The sequence below is a fragment of the Chenopodium album genome, chromosome 17, assembly GCF_948465745.1.
Source record: "Chenopodium album chromosome 17, dcCheAlbu1.1, whole genome shotgun sequence".
Lineage (NCBI taxonomy): Eukaryota > Viridiplantae > Streptophyta > Magnoliopsida > Caryophyllales > Amaranthaceae > Chenopodium > Chenopodium album.
The window spans coordinates 9,432,704-9,446,065 of record NC_137850.1 but is presented as its reverse complement, the minus strand read 5'-3'; positions in this window follow the sequence as shown (position 1 = coordinate 9,446,065).

The window sequence follows — 13,362 nt, the reverse complement described above, 5'->3', positions numbered from 1 at the left end:
AGTAGGTATATTTTGTATGGCTGTAAACTGCCATTAAAACAGGTTGAAGTACACACCTTTTGGCAACTATTTTTGAATATTTATGTTAACTTCTCCAATTTGCATTTTATATTCAAATTACAAAGTTCCCCAATCCCTACTTTAATGCATGCATGCTTTCAATGTCAAGTTAAAACCATCACAAATGAACATCTAACACATATAAATAGGTGGAATTCATTCACATAAATATTTCATTACACAAAAGCTCCCTACACTTCAAGTCACAAAATGAAAATTCAAGAACCTACTTCTATTAGCTTACAACTAAACACCCCTAACCATTAGGAAAACTACACCAATTGACAAACTAATACAGATAGCCGTGCCCACCCATAAACAGTTCACTGAAGACTTCTCCACTGCCTTGCACTCCCTGTTCATTCTCTTTCTTTCAGCATTCAAAGTCTTGCATCTCATCTTCAAATTGTCAACTTCATTAAGTAGGCACCTCCTTTGCCCACTGATTTCATCAACTTCCCTTTTCAACTCATTCACTTCACCCTTAAGAAGCTTCTTATCCAACAACAGGTTGTTGATAACCCCTGTTTGGCAATCTGTCCCATCAGGTTGGTCAACCTATTCGAAGACCTTGCACCCCCTTGTTTCTATGACTGGATCAAAAAACTTGCAAGATCTGAACTTCCTCCCTGGATTCTCCCTAGTCCAGCTAGTTAGCCTGGCCATTGGCACTCACATTGGCACTTTCTCTACTTTGAAGGAGAATAGCTCAAAGAAGACATAATCTGCATCAATTGAGGATGAATATAACATTTAGTGCTTTGTACACATACGAATTAAAAGTTTCAACACCAACTTTCAATTAAAATTGTCTAACACGAAAACCCCCAATTTCATTTCCATTTAAACCCTAATTTTTGTAATTGGGCATTTAGATGTGACAATGCTAATCCAAACACCAAATCCAGCATAATTCATGACTAAATTACTAAACTAAGGAAATTTTAACCATAATTATATACCAAACAAGCTTAATTTGCCATTAAATTGCAGAGAAAGTGCGATTTTGATGTATGAACAAACATACCTGTTTACCACCATCAATTCCTTCCTCGTTCCCAACAAACCCAAGAATTCTTGATATGAATTCGTTTTTTGGAATGAAATGCGACCAGAATCAACTTATTTAATCCAAAATTTGCTAACAAAAGAAGGAAATTGGAGAGAATCGTGCATTTATAAAGAGATTTTTAAAAAGTATCCGTTGGAGTGGGGCCCAGTAACAGTTCCGTTAACAGATTCAAGATTTTGGTGGTAACTTCAAATTTTAATTTTTTTATGTGGTGTTAAAATAAACTTTTTTTTTTGGGAGGTGTTAATATAAATTTTAATTGATTTGTCTGGTGTTAAAATCTAAAATTTCCTAATTTTTTTTTAAAAAAAAAAACTGCATAATGGTATGCAGTATCAAATTATTTAAATTTTAAAATTAATACTAGTAATTTTGTACCCTTTTTTTTTCCCAGACAATTTGTATCGAATTTATCATTATAGTTAATATTTTTTTTAGGCAAAACGAGCAAAATCTATTAATGTAAATCAATCCCCACCAAAGTAAGGAGGCTTTGGGGGAAAAAGTTCTTACTTACAAGCTCTTTAGAAATGAAAAATTGAAAAGAATAATCTCACCTTTGCTCAATCTGCCAAAACAAGCCAACCTTCGCAAAATCTGGGAACAAGTTCACCTTTCACCCTTATTTTCTTAAAATAGACCTTTTGACCTACAACCTGTTAAACATGTTAATTTTTAATTTTTTAATTTTTACCCTTTAATCTCTCTCCTCTAGCCTTACCACCACTAGTCCACTACCCTTCCAATCCTCAATAACAGCCACCTCATCACCACCACCCATCCCAGCCTACATCTGATCGCTACCACCCTAGCCCCACCACTAACCCCTACCACGAAACTTCCCTAAACCGAATTACCCCCTTTCACCTGACCACCACCTAAACGAAACCAGACCCAACCCCAAACATGCCGAATCAGACCAAATCCCCACCACCACGGCCTAACCACTAACCCCCATCCCCATGGCCCTTTAATTGAACCCTAACTGAAATCCTACCCTCTCTCACCTGACCACCACTCCATCGAAACCCCCACCGTCGCATCGGACCAAAACCTCACCCCATCTGAGCCAATTGGACTGAAAACCCACTCCACATACCCGCTAAAAGTCCCTATTAAACCCACGTCAAAGTACGAGAAGAACTCGGGGAAGGGGGGTGGTGGCTGATTTTCGACGAGGAAGGGAGTGGTGGCTGCCATTTGGTGGGAGATCGGAAGGGGCCAGAAAAGGATAGAGTTGCTCCAGCAGGGGGAGGCTCTTGTTACAGTGGTCGGGGAAGAGTGGAGGGGTTTTGATTTTTTTTTTAAAAAAAATTAAATAAATAGGACCAATTATAAGGTGACACGTGGCAAGTTACCTTCTAAAATCGGTTACAAAATTAAAATCGGTAAAAGGCTTTTTTTTAGAAAATAGGTGGCAAAGATTGGCTTGTTCCCTGAATGCGCAAAGGTTAGCTTGTTCCCAAAATATGCAAAGGTTGACTCGTTTTGAGCAGATTGAGCAAAGGTTAGATTATTCTTTTAAATTTTTATCGAACCCTTGATGGCGTGCACAACTAAAATGTTTTACCATTGCAATAATAGTTGGCATTTGTTATAGGAAAATTTATCAAGAATAAGCCAACGTTTGAATGGTTAGCTCAAAATAAGTCAAACTTTTGATTAACTCAAAATAAGTTGACTTTTATAAAATATTTTCCCAAAATGAGTCAAAACCTATTAGGTGAGGAGGTAATCGGCTGTTTAGGTAAATTTTGCCACATGTTATTACATGGTTGGTTCTTTTTTAAAAAATTGATTATTAATAATTATTAAAAAAAAACACTTTATTTTTAACAAAAATAAGTAAATGAATTTTTGTAAAAAAAAGTAAAATCCCATTTCTCTCTCCTTCTTCCCCAGCCAACCCCCCTCATCCTCCTATGCCTGCCCACTACCTATCGACCACCAGTAGCACACCACTCCCCTTCACCGCCTCTTATTCCCCCACCTCAGGCCCCCATCCCCACCACTCCCTTCCACCCCCATCACCATAATCACCACCCATTTCCTCACTCACTTCTTTTCTCTCTCTTTTGAAAAAAAAAACTACTACATATCAAACTTTCATGACAATGGAGTTGAGTAAGATGACAATGGAGATATTTTCCTAGCCTGAGCAACAATGACTTTCGATTAATAACAGCAACAACGGTGGCAATAATGATTAACGAATTGCTATTTCTTCAATATTGTTTCGGAATTGGAATAAACTATCTTCTCGCGGCGGCGGATTCTACAGGTCGTCCGATATTTACAGTGGCTTAATTAAAATTGGGTGGGTTTCGGTGGTTAGGGATGAGTTTTGGAGTAGATAGGTTGATATTTTGATGGTTAGAGGAGGGATTCTAGGTGGGTATTGTGGATTTGAGGTGGGTCTACGGGTATGGGTTAGTTTCGACCGATGAAGGCCGGCGTTAGGGAGGTTGGTCAATGATCTGTGACGGGGGTAGATTTAAGGACGGGAATGGGAGATTGGGAGGGGTGGGGAAGTGGAAAGACGTTGGTCGCCGGCCACCAACCACCAATAGAGGGAATGGGGCTAAAAGTGGGTGGGGTTGCCGGGCTTTTTTTTTTATTTTTTTTATTTTTTAACTTCTGTATAATTTGTTCAATTGTTTATAATTTGTTTATTTAATTATAGTCAAACATCTAATTAAATTTAATAGATTTATTTAAATTAAAAAAATTACCTGTTTGCTAAGTTGCAGGTCATTTGACCTATTAAAAGAAAATCATCAATAACTATATGATAAAAGACACACCAACAATGACACATGTCATTTTCTGGTGTGTCCTAAGTATATATGTTTTTTTTTAAAAAAAAAAAAACTTTTGAAATAAAATGATATTGAATACAAATAGAATATTTTCTTCCAAAATTAGGAAAAAAATCGCATAAAAATATATTCGTCAACTTAGATTTCTAACCATATCTTTCTATAAATTCCTATACAATTAATTATTTTTAATGTATATAATTATTATTTATACTAAGAAAATCATGAATATATATCTTTCAACCTAACATAATTAGTGAATGAAAAAGTTTGAAATGTGAAATAAATTAAAAAAAAAAAAATTATATGCCATTAGGGTTCAAAATAGAAGAAAGTTTGAATTAAAAATATAATATGTAGTCATATAAAATTAAAAAATAGTGTTCTAAGCTGCTTAATTTGGGATTGAATAAAAAATAGATTATGGACTAATTATTTTTTATATTTAAATATAGTTTTAAATTGATATCCGTAACAAAGAGTGAAAAACCGTGCATGGCACGAGGTCTAATCTAGTATTATACTATTTCCCTCTCCACTAGTGGTCCCCTTATATCATATTTTAATACTTTTCACATTTTCACTCTTCCCTACTCATACTTACTTTTGTTTTTTTAGATTTTTTTATTCTTCAACCAACCCAATTTCCATCATATTTTATTATTTTTTATTTTTCCTCCTAAAATTTCGTGCATGGAAAAATGGAGCAAGTAGTAAAATATGGAGGGAGTATACCAACTAAAATGCACTCCATGTTAATGTATGAGATATACGAAAAGTTTATTTTATTATTTATTTTTTAAAATTTTTTTAATTTAAGGGGGAAGAATTTTAACTATTAAGGTTTTGGAAAATTATTCCCCTTAAAAAACAAAAAAAGGTTTTGGAAAATTGTGGTCAATAGTTAAAAAACTAACCTCCTCTGTTTATATAACCTCCTCTATTTTGGAAGAACATTGATTTTTGGCTTGGGTTTTGGTCGATTTTTCATTTTTTATTTTTTTAAAAAAGTTACTACAATTAGTGGGTTTGATTATTTCTTTTAATTGAATTTACGTTTTTTCTTAAGCATTTTTTAATTTTGCGACTTTTTTTTGGGGATTTTTAGAGAGAAATTGTTAAATTTTTATGAGTTTTTCTTTATTTTTCCAAGTGATAGTCTCTCTTTGTCTTTCCTCCCAACAGTCACTTCTCCCTCCAAACGGCAACCATACCGGCAACTTTCGGCAATTTTGTCTTCTCGAATCTCGTTGTTCTACTCCAATTTTGATGGTAAACTACTATACAAATTGTTTTTCTTTCTTTTTTTTTCTTTTTTTCTAATTAGTATTTGCAAATGTAAGGAATTGAAATTCAAAGTTGTTAGAATGTTGGATTAAAGTCCATATCTATACTATTATTTTAAAACAGGATAACTTAAGGAAATTTTAGAGTGCCATGTTATCTTTTTAATGCTTATTTGGTAAGAATTGTCAATTGAAAAATTTGTTTTTGGTTAATAAATTAAATAAATTTATTTTTAATGTGGTAAGGAAAGTTAATTTATTTTCGTCAAAATTTGAGTATTATTAGGCAGAATTGTCGTGATCATCTGATTATCCTTCTTCTTTGCAATGTTTTTTTTTTTTTTTGTTTTTTTCTTTTAGGAAATTCTTTGCAATGTTTATTTGATAAGAATGTACATACATTTTTTCTGGTTTTCGCTTAAATATATTAATATTTTTGGGTAAAAATTTACATCTTTTTTGATTTAATGAAATTCGGTTTCATATATTTATATTATTGGGGATAAATGTTTAAATGGTATTGTTGAATTTTTAAAATTTATTAGAGTTTTTAGATCAATAAATCACTATATGTTCAAATACAAAAATAAATATTGTAATACAATAGACAGTCGTGCATCGTACGGGTTTAAGACTAGTACCCCTTTAAAGTTGACTTATTTTGAGTTAATTGAAAAGTTGGCTTATTTTAACCTAACCACGATTCTTGACAAATTTTCCTTAGTTATATTCTTGCAATTTTAAAATTTTATACTACTTTTATTAATGGTTATTTGCAACTTTAGAATTTTTTATATCTCACAAATAATACATAAAGTTGCAAATAACCATTAACGGAAGTAGTACTTAAATTCCAGGGGTAGCATGACAACGTAGGTTGTAAAATCTCACATAATAGTATAACACCGCCCTAAAGGGCCATGGGGATGGGGGTTAGTGGTTAGGCCGTGGTGGTGGGGATTTGGTCTGATTCGGCATGTTTGGGGTTGGGTCTGGTTTCGTTTAGGTGGTGGTCAGGTGAAAGGGGGTAATTCGGTTTAGGGAAGTTTCGTGGTAGGGGTTAGTGGTGGGGCTAGGGTGGTAGCGATCAGATGTAGGCTGGGATGGGTGGTGGTGATGAGGTGGCTGTTATTGAGGATTGGAAGGGTAGTGGACTAGTGGTGGTAAGGCTAGAGGAGAGAGATTAAAGGGTAAAAGTTAAAAAATTAAAAATTAAAAATTAACATGTTTAACAGGTTGTAGGTCAAAAGGTCTATTTTAAGAAAATAAGGGTGAAAGGTGAGCTTGTTCCCAGATTTTGCGAAGGTTGGCTTGTTTTGGCAGATTGAGCAAAGGTGAGATTATTCTTTTCAATTTTTCATTTCTAAAGAGCTTGTAAGTAAGAACTTTTTCCCCCAAAGCCTCCTTACTTTGGTGGGGATTGATTTACATTAATAGATTTTGCTCGTTTTGCCTAAAAAAAATATTAACTATAATGATAAATTCGATACAAATTGTTTGGAAAAAAAGGGTACAAAATTACTAGTATTAATTTTAATAATTTGATACTGCATACCATTATGCAGTTTTTTTTTTTTTTTTAAAAAAAAGTTAGGAAATTTTAGATTTTAACACCAGACAAATCAATGAAAATTTATATTAACACCTCCCAAAAAAAAAGTTTATTTTAACACCACATAAAAAAATTAAAATTTGAAGTTACCACCAAAATCTTGAATCTGTTAACGGAACTGTTACTGGGCCCCACTCCAACGGATACTTTTTAAAAATCTCTTTATAAATGCACGATTCTCTCCAATTTCCTTCTTTTGTTAGCAAATTTTGGATTAAATAAGTTGATTCTGGTCGCATTTCATTCCAAAAAACGAATTCATATCAAGAATTCTTGGGTTTATTGGGAACGAGGAAGGAATTGATGGTAGTAAACAGGTATGTTTGTTCATACATCAAAATCGCACTTTCTCTGCAATTTAATGGCAAATTAAGCTTGTTTGGTATATAATTATGGTTAAAATTTCCTTAGTTTAGTAATTTAGTCATGAATTATGCTGGATTTGGTGTTTGGATTAGCATTGTCGCATCTAAATGCCCAATTACAAAAATTAGGGTTTAAATGGAAATGAAATTGGGGGTTTTCGTGTTAGACAATTTTAATTGAAAGTTGGTGTTGAAACTTTTAATTCGTATGTGTACAAAGCACTAAATGTTATATTCATCCTCAATTGATGCAGATTATGTCTTCTTTGAGCTATTCTCCTTCAAAGTAGAGAAAGTGCCAATGTGAGTGCCAATGGCCAGGCTAACTAGCTGGACTAGGGAGAATCCAGGGAGGAAGTTCAGATCTTGCAAGTTTTTTGATCCAGTCATAGAAACAAGGGGGTGCAAGGTCTTCGAATAGGTTGACCAACCTGATGGGACAGATTGCCAAACAGGGGTTATCAACAACCTGTTGTTGGATAAGAAGCTTCTTAAGGGTGAAGTGAATGAGTTGAAAAGGGAAGTTGATGAAATCAGTGGGCAAAGGAGGTGCCTACTTAATGAAGTTGACAATTTGAAGATGAGATGCAAGACTTTGAATGCTGAAAGAAAGAGAATGAACAGGGAGTGCAAGGCAGTGGAGAAGTCTTCAGTGAACTGTTTATGGGTGGGCACGGCTATCTGTATTAGTTTGTCAATTGGTGTAGTTTTCCTAATGGTTAGGGGTGTTTAGTTGTAAGCTAATAGAAGTAGGTTCTTGAATTTTCATTTTGTGACTTGAAGTGTAGGGAGCTTTTGTGTAATGAAATATTTATGTGAATGAATTCCACCTATTTATATGTGTTAGATGTTCATTTGTGATGGTTTTAACTTGACATTGAAAGCATGCATGCATTAAAGTAGGGATTGGGGAACTTTGTAATTTGAATATAAAATGCAAATTGGAGAAGTTAACATAAATATTCAAAAATAGTTGCCAAAAGGTGTGTACTTCAACCTGTTTTAATGGCAGTTTACAGCCATACAAAATATACCTACTCCAAGTTTCTGATTGTTCAAATGTTAATGACAACCCAACAAAAACTGACACAAATGAAACAAAATAAGACATTGTTTTCTAGCTAGCCCTTATTACATCATTGAGTGAGGTTTACACCCTTGATAGTTTGCAGCTTGGCCCTTGTTATCACACCTGTGTGTGTTGATTGTTGCACTGTTGTTGCAGGCTGGCTTGAGGAAATCATAGAACTTATGTGTGGATGTTGAGTAGTGGTTGTTGCAGGTTGGCTAGAGGAAGCATTTGTCTTTGACTTAGCCTGCTGCTTTTCCTTTGGCTGACTTGAGCTTGGCTGACTTGAGCTCGGTTTTAGGATTGAACAACTTAGTTAGCTTACAGAACAAACTTAATAAAAGTATAGAAACGCATGCTACAATAGTCTTACCTTTTTGGCAGCTCTGACTTCTTTCTTCTTCCTCTCCTCCACCATCCAAGGAGTGTTGGAGGGTGGTCTGCCTGGTGGCCTTGGCACATCAATTGCTGGTACAGCAGGATTTTTGCAGGTCTTGGCATAGTGACCAAAACCTGCACATTTCCTGCATTGCTTCTGCCTCTTTGCTGTGTTTGGCTGTCCACTTGCATTAGAACATTCCCCTGGTTCAAGTTTCCTTTTTTTTGCTCTTTGGTCTTCCAGGCTGTACCTTAAATGCAGGAGGTTGTGGTTCCCTCATCTTGACTCTCTCCCAGTGTTTGGGACCAGGCATGGGTTGGATAGCGGGTTCATAAGCTTTCCTGTATGAGTCCATGGTGTAATAAGGGTCCACATATGCCTCTATGTCACCCCTAATGTCCATCATGCATGCATAAGCATGCACACAGGGAATCCCAGTTAGTTCCCAATGGTAACAGGTACAGCTTTCCTTCTCCAAATCCACACATTCTTGATCATCCCTCAACTGCACTTCAAATGTTGACCCTCTTGATGGTTGCACAACATACTTCCTAGCAACAAATTTACAACTTTTAATTTACCAAGTTTCCTGCTTCACTAGTTTTGATGCATACACCTTAAAATGACACTTTACTTCCCCCACACATGTACATGCAGGCATTCTACAAGTATAAGTATTGAACTTACAGTCACATCTATACCTACACTGTACTGTAATCCTCCTAATGTCATTATGCAAGAACTAAAACTCATACCTCTCTTGTATGGCATGCAGTCTCAATACCCTTCTCAAGATTACAGCATTCTTGAATTTCTGCCTTAGCAGCAGCTGGATGGACTTTTGGAAATCCACATCTTCATTAAACCATGGAGCAGTATCCTCCTCTGAATCAGATCCACACAAGCTTCTTAAACTCTCTGAATCACCATCTTCAGCCTCTGGATTGACCCTGACTGTTCCTATAGCCAGGTCATCTTTCAGATCTGACCTCTTATCTCTAACAACACCCTGATCTATGCCACTACCCTGCAATTTCCTCAAACTCTTGTTAATCTTATCTAGGATCTCCTTAGACCCTTCAATAAACCATTCTTCATCCCCTTCATCAAATTCCTCTTCACCAGGTTCCCAATCTAAGTCCTCATCACTCAAATATGAGCTAGAGTAGTCAGATTCATTATTGCCACCAACATCATCCTCATCAAACACCAATGCTTTAGCCTTTGCTAATGCTTTACCTTTCACCTTACTCTTCTCTTTTAAACTACCAGACACTCCAGTTTCAGCAAGCTTCCCCTTCCCTTTCTTTGTCACTAAATTATCCCTAGGTGGACTTTCCTCCCTTTCAGTTTCTGTCTTCTTAAACCTAGGGCTCCTCCTAACACTGACAGTAGAAGTACTTTGACCCTTTTTCCCTTTTTTACTAACCTTATCCTTTGGGGGGGGGGGGGGTTGGGTTGGGCCTGACTTCTGGGCTTCAAATTAGGATGTGATGTCACAAAGACTTCAACATACCCCTCTGCATTTATAATCTCCAAAAGGCCCCTCACTTCATCACTGTTGACTAGCTCTCTTCTACCAGTGTTAAAGGTTTTACCCTTCTGCCTATACCAACACTTGAAATACACAGGCACCTCCATATCACCATGAACAAATCCATGAATTGCAGCTATCCTAATATCCTGTACATCCAACTTAGACACTTGGACTTTTCTTCTCCAATAACACCACCCCCACACCAACAAAGCAGCTGTCTATCTTTGCTAACTCTTTTAGGGACAAAAGCACCCCCCACTCTTAGACAGATGTCAACCATATCTTCATTGTCACCCATTATCTACCCACTAATAACACAGATATAATAGTATTATTAAAAGCCATATAATATCAACACATTATTAATCAACTACACTACTTGAATATTTAACTACAAAGCATCCAGTCTAACATGTATCAATAAACAAAACACACATGTACAGTCTTCTCTAAGTTAATTAACATAAACCTACATTAATTAATCTCAAATTTCAACCTAAAACACCAATTAACCTAATTCGCATAGTCAATTTCAAAAAATTCGATAATCCCCATTTACGGCAAGACGTTTGAATGTACCCTAGTCAAAACAATCATTGAATAGAATCAGTGTTCCACTCATGTCAAAGGAATCCACTAATATATCCGGAAGTTCTATACTTGAACTTCAAAGTAGGTCTATAGTTCAATCATGCATCATTCATGCATATCCATGTGATTGACCGAGCATCACTACGCTCCTATAGCCCATGAAACTGCGCTATCCAATCAATCTTAACATGCTAGTCCATTATTGAAATCATTTATGTCCAGTTTAATGATTCCGAACTAGGAACTTAAATAATATATGAATTTAGTTCACCTGTGGGGTTTCATTCAAAAGGTCATCAACCTAGTGAGCCCATCAATTCATAATTATTTTGGACATTTTATTTAATCTTGAAACCACGATTAAATAAGATTGAAACTTTGTTTCAATTGATAAACATAATTCTGCAAGCTAATGTATTTACTTTTGTAATATGCTTTCTCAAAAACATACACAACTAAAATTACATAACTTGCTTCAATCCAAAAACCTTAGTATGACTCTCATACCTTGGTCATGGAAGGGGTTTAGAAAGTAGAGTTCATGAGACATTCTCATAAACATGAATTTTGCAATTTCTAAATCTTATAATCATTTTCATCTCCATACACTAAGAATTTTCCTTCGCCCTTTCGCAAGGAACTTTGGAATTTCTAATTTGTATTCCAACGTTACATTGGATTTCGATTGAAATCTATCATCACTTGTTCTATAAAAACACGTGAATCAAATAGACGAGTATAGTCCATGACATGCATGATGCATCCTTTGCAAATTGCATAAGGATCATCACTCAAAATCTTAATTTCATCAATCCTTTCTCAAGGTATTGAATCATTAAGCAATGTGCCATGTCACAAGGGATTGAAACTCTTTTCAATATAATGTTGAACCTAATAAGAATCTTATCAATATAAGCTTCTTAACCAAAACTCAAACATCTTTCGAGACCTATGTATATAGATCTTGAATCCCAAATGTACTCATCTTCTTCTTCAAGATTTTCATATAAAATGCATTAGCCATTACTTGATCCTTCAATAATTGCATTCTGTACTAGACCAAGAAGACTTCATAGCTCCCACTAAACACCTTGTACATACAAGATCTTTTCTTCATTTTATAAGAACATCAAACGATTTGATTAACTCGCAAAATTAAGAACATTAACTCCCTGATGCTAACTACAATCCATTATGGATATTCTATGCATCCCTAGGATTATTGGATCTCCAAACTTTTAACTGTATCATATACAAATCTTATTTCATGAACAATTTCAAGAAAGTGTTTTGAAACCCATCTACCAAATCTTATAAGGTAGAAATCACTAAATATCTTTAATAGATCTTTGCAACATGTAAAGGTTTCATCGTAATCATAGTCATACTATGAATTAGTTGAATCCTTTAGCAAGTCTTTGCTTTAGTTAGAAAACATTTTTCTTTCTTGTCTGCTTTGCTTACAATGGGTTTCACCCAATTTAGGCAAATTATTCAAGTGTCATACACTTGCTTACAGACTTAGAATCTATTTTAGATTTCATGGTTTTAAAACCACTTGGAGTTATAACTCGTCAAATCATCCTTATTATTTGCATAATCATCATGTTCCAAAATGAATATTTTAGAACTCTTAGTCAATATGAAATCATATTCCTTTGGCTAAGCTAGTCATCATTGTGGGTTTGATGCAACAATTGAAACTCATACAACAACTTTGTTTAGTTTTCAATGAGAAACGACAATAGAGGATGTGCACTTGGAATGTACTACCTTCGACACATGGTTATTAATCCCATTACACATAATGAGACCACGCGTTGTCATTTGTAACATGAGGTGAATCATGCTCATATTGTTGCTTTTATTCGATAACTTCTCAAATTTCTTCGAGATTTTCGAAATCACTTTTCTTGAACTCATTCAAGGCTCTCGAACCTTTCGAAATTCTTATACTCCCACTTGCCTTTTGAGGAGGCATATTTAGCATAGGGTGAACCAACAATGGTTTTAAACCATGTTTGTTTGTTGCTTTTCTCGAACTCTTTAGAGATTTACACTACTCCCACTTGACCTTTTGGAACAATTTCCATAAGGGCACCTACTTGAGCAACAAACATTTTGTGCTAAGTATGGTTTGTGTAGTAGTACCCCGTGCTCTATATAGGAATCGAACGTGCATCAAACGGTTTAATACATGTTTTATTCCTTGCTTTGTAGAAAGACTTAATAAGAACTTTTCTTATCCATATCACATATGAAGCCTTTGCTATATTTGATTTGACGTATGTAGTTTGTTTAGTTTTGTAGCTTATTTTAAAAGTATATCCCTTGAACAATGGTTGGAAGATAGGTAATTTACATCCATTATCAAAATATATCTCATATAGATTGATAACTTCTTCCATAAACACTTCACAAGGTTTGCTTTTGGAATTTGTTGTAAAACGTTTTCACAACTCTTGGATGTTTATCAAGGTCTTGGCTTAAATTTTCATTATTACGATCATATCGCAATACTTTGAATGTGTTGCCAAGTACATGTCTTGACTTAAATTTTCACAATTACAAT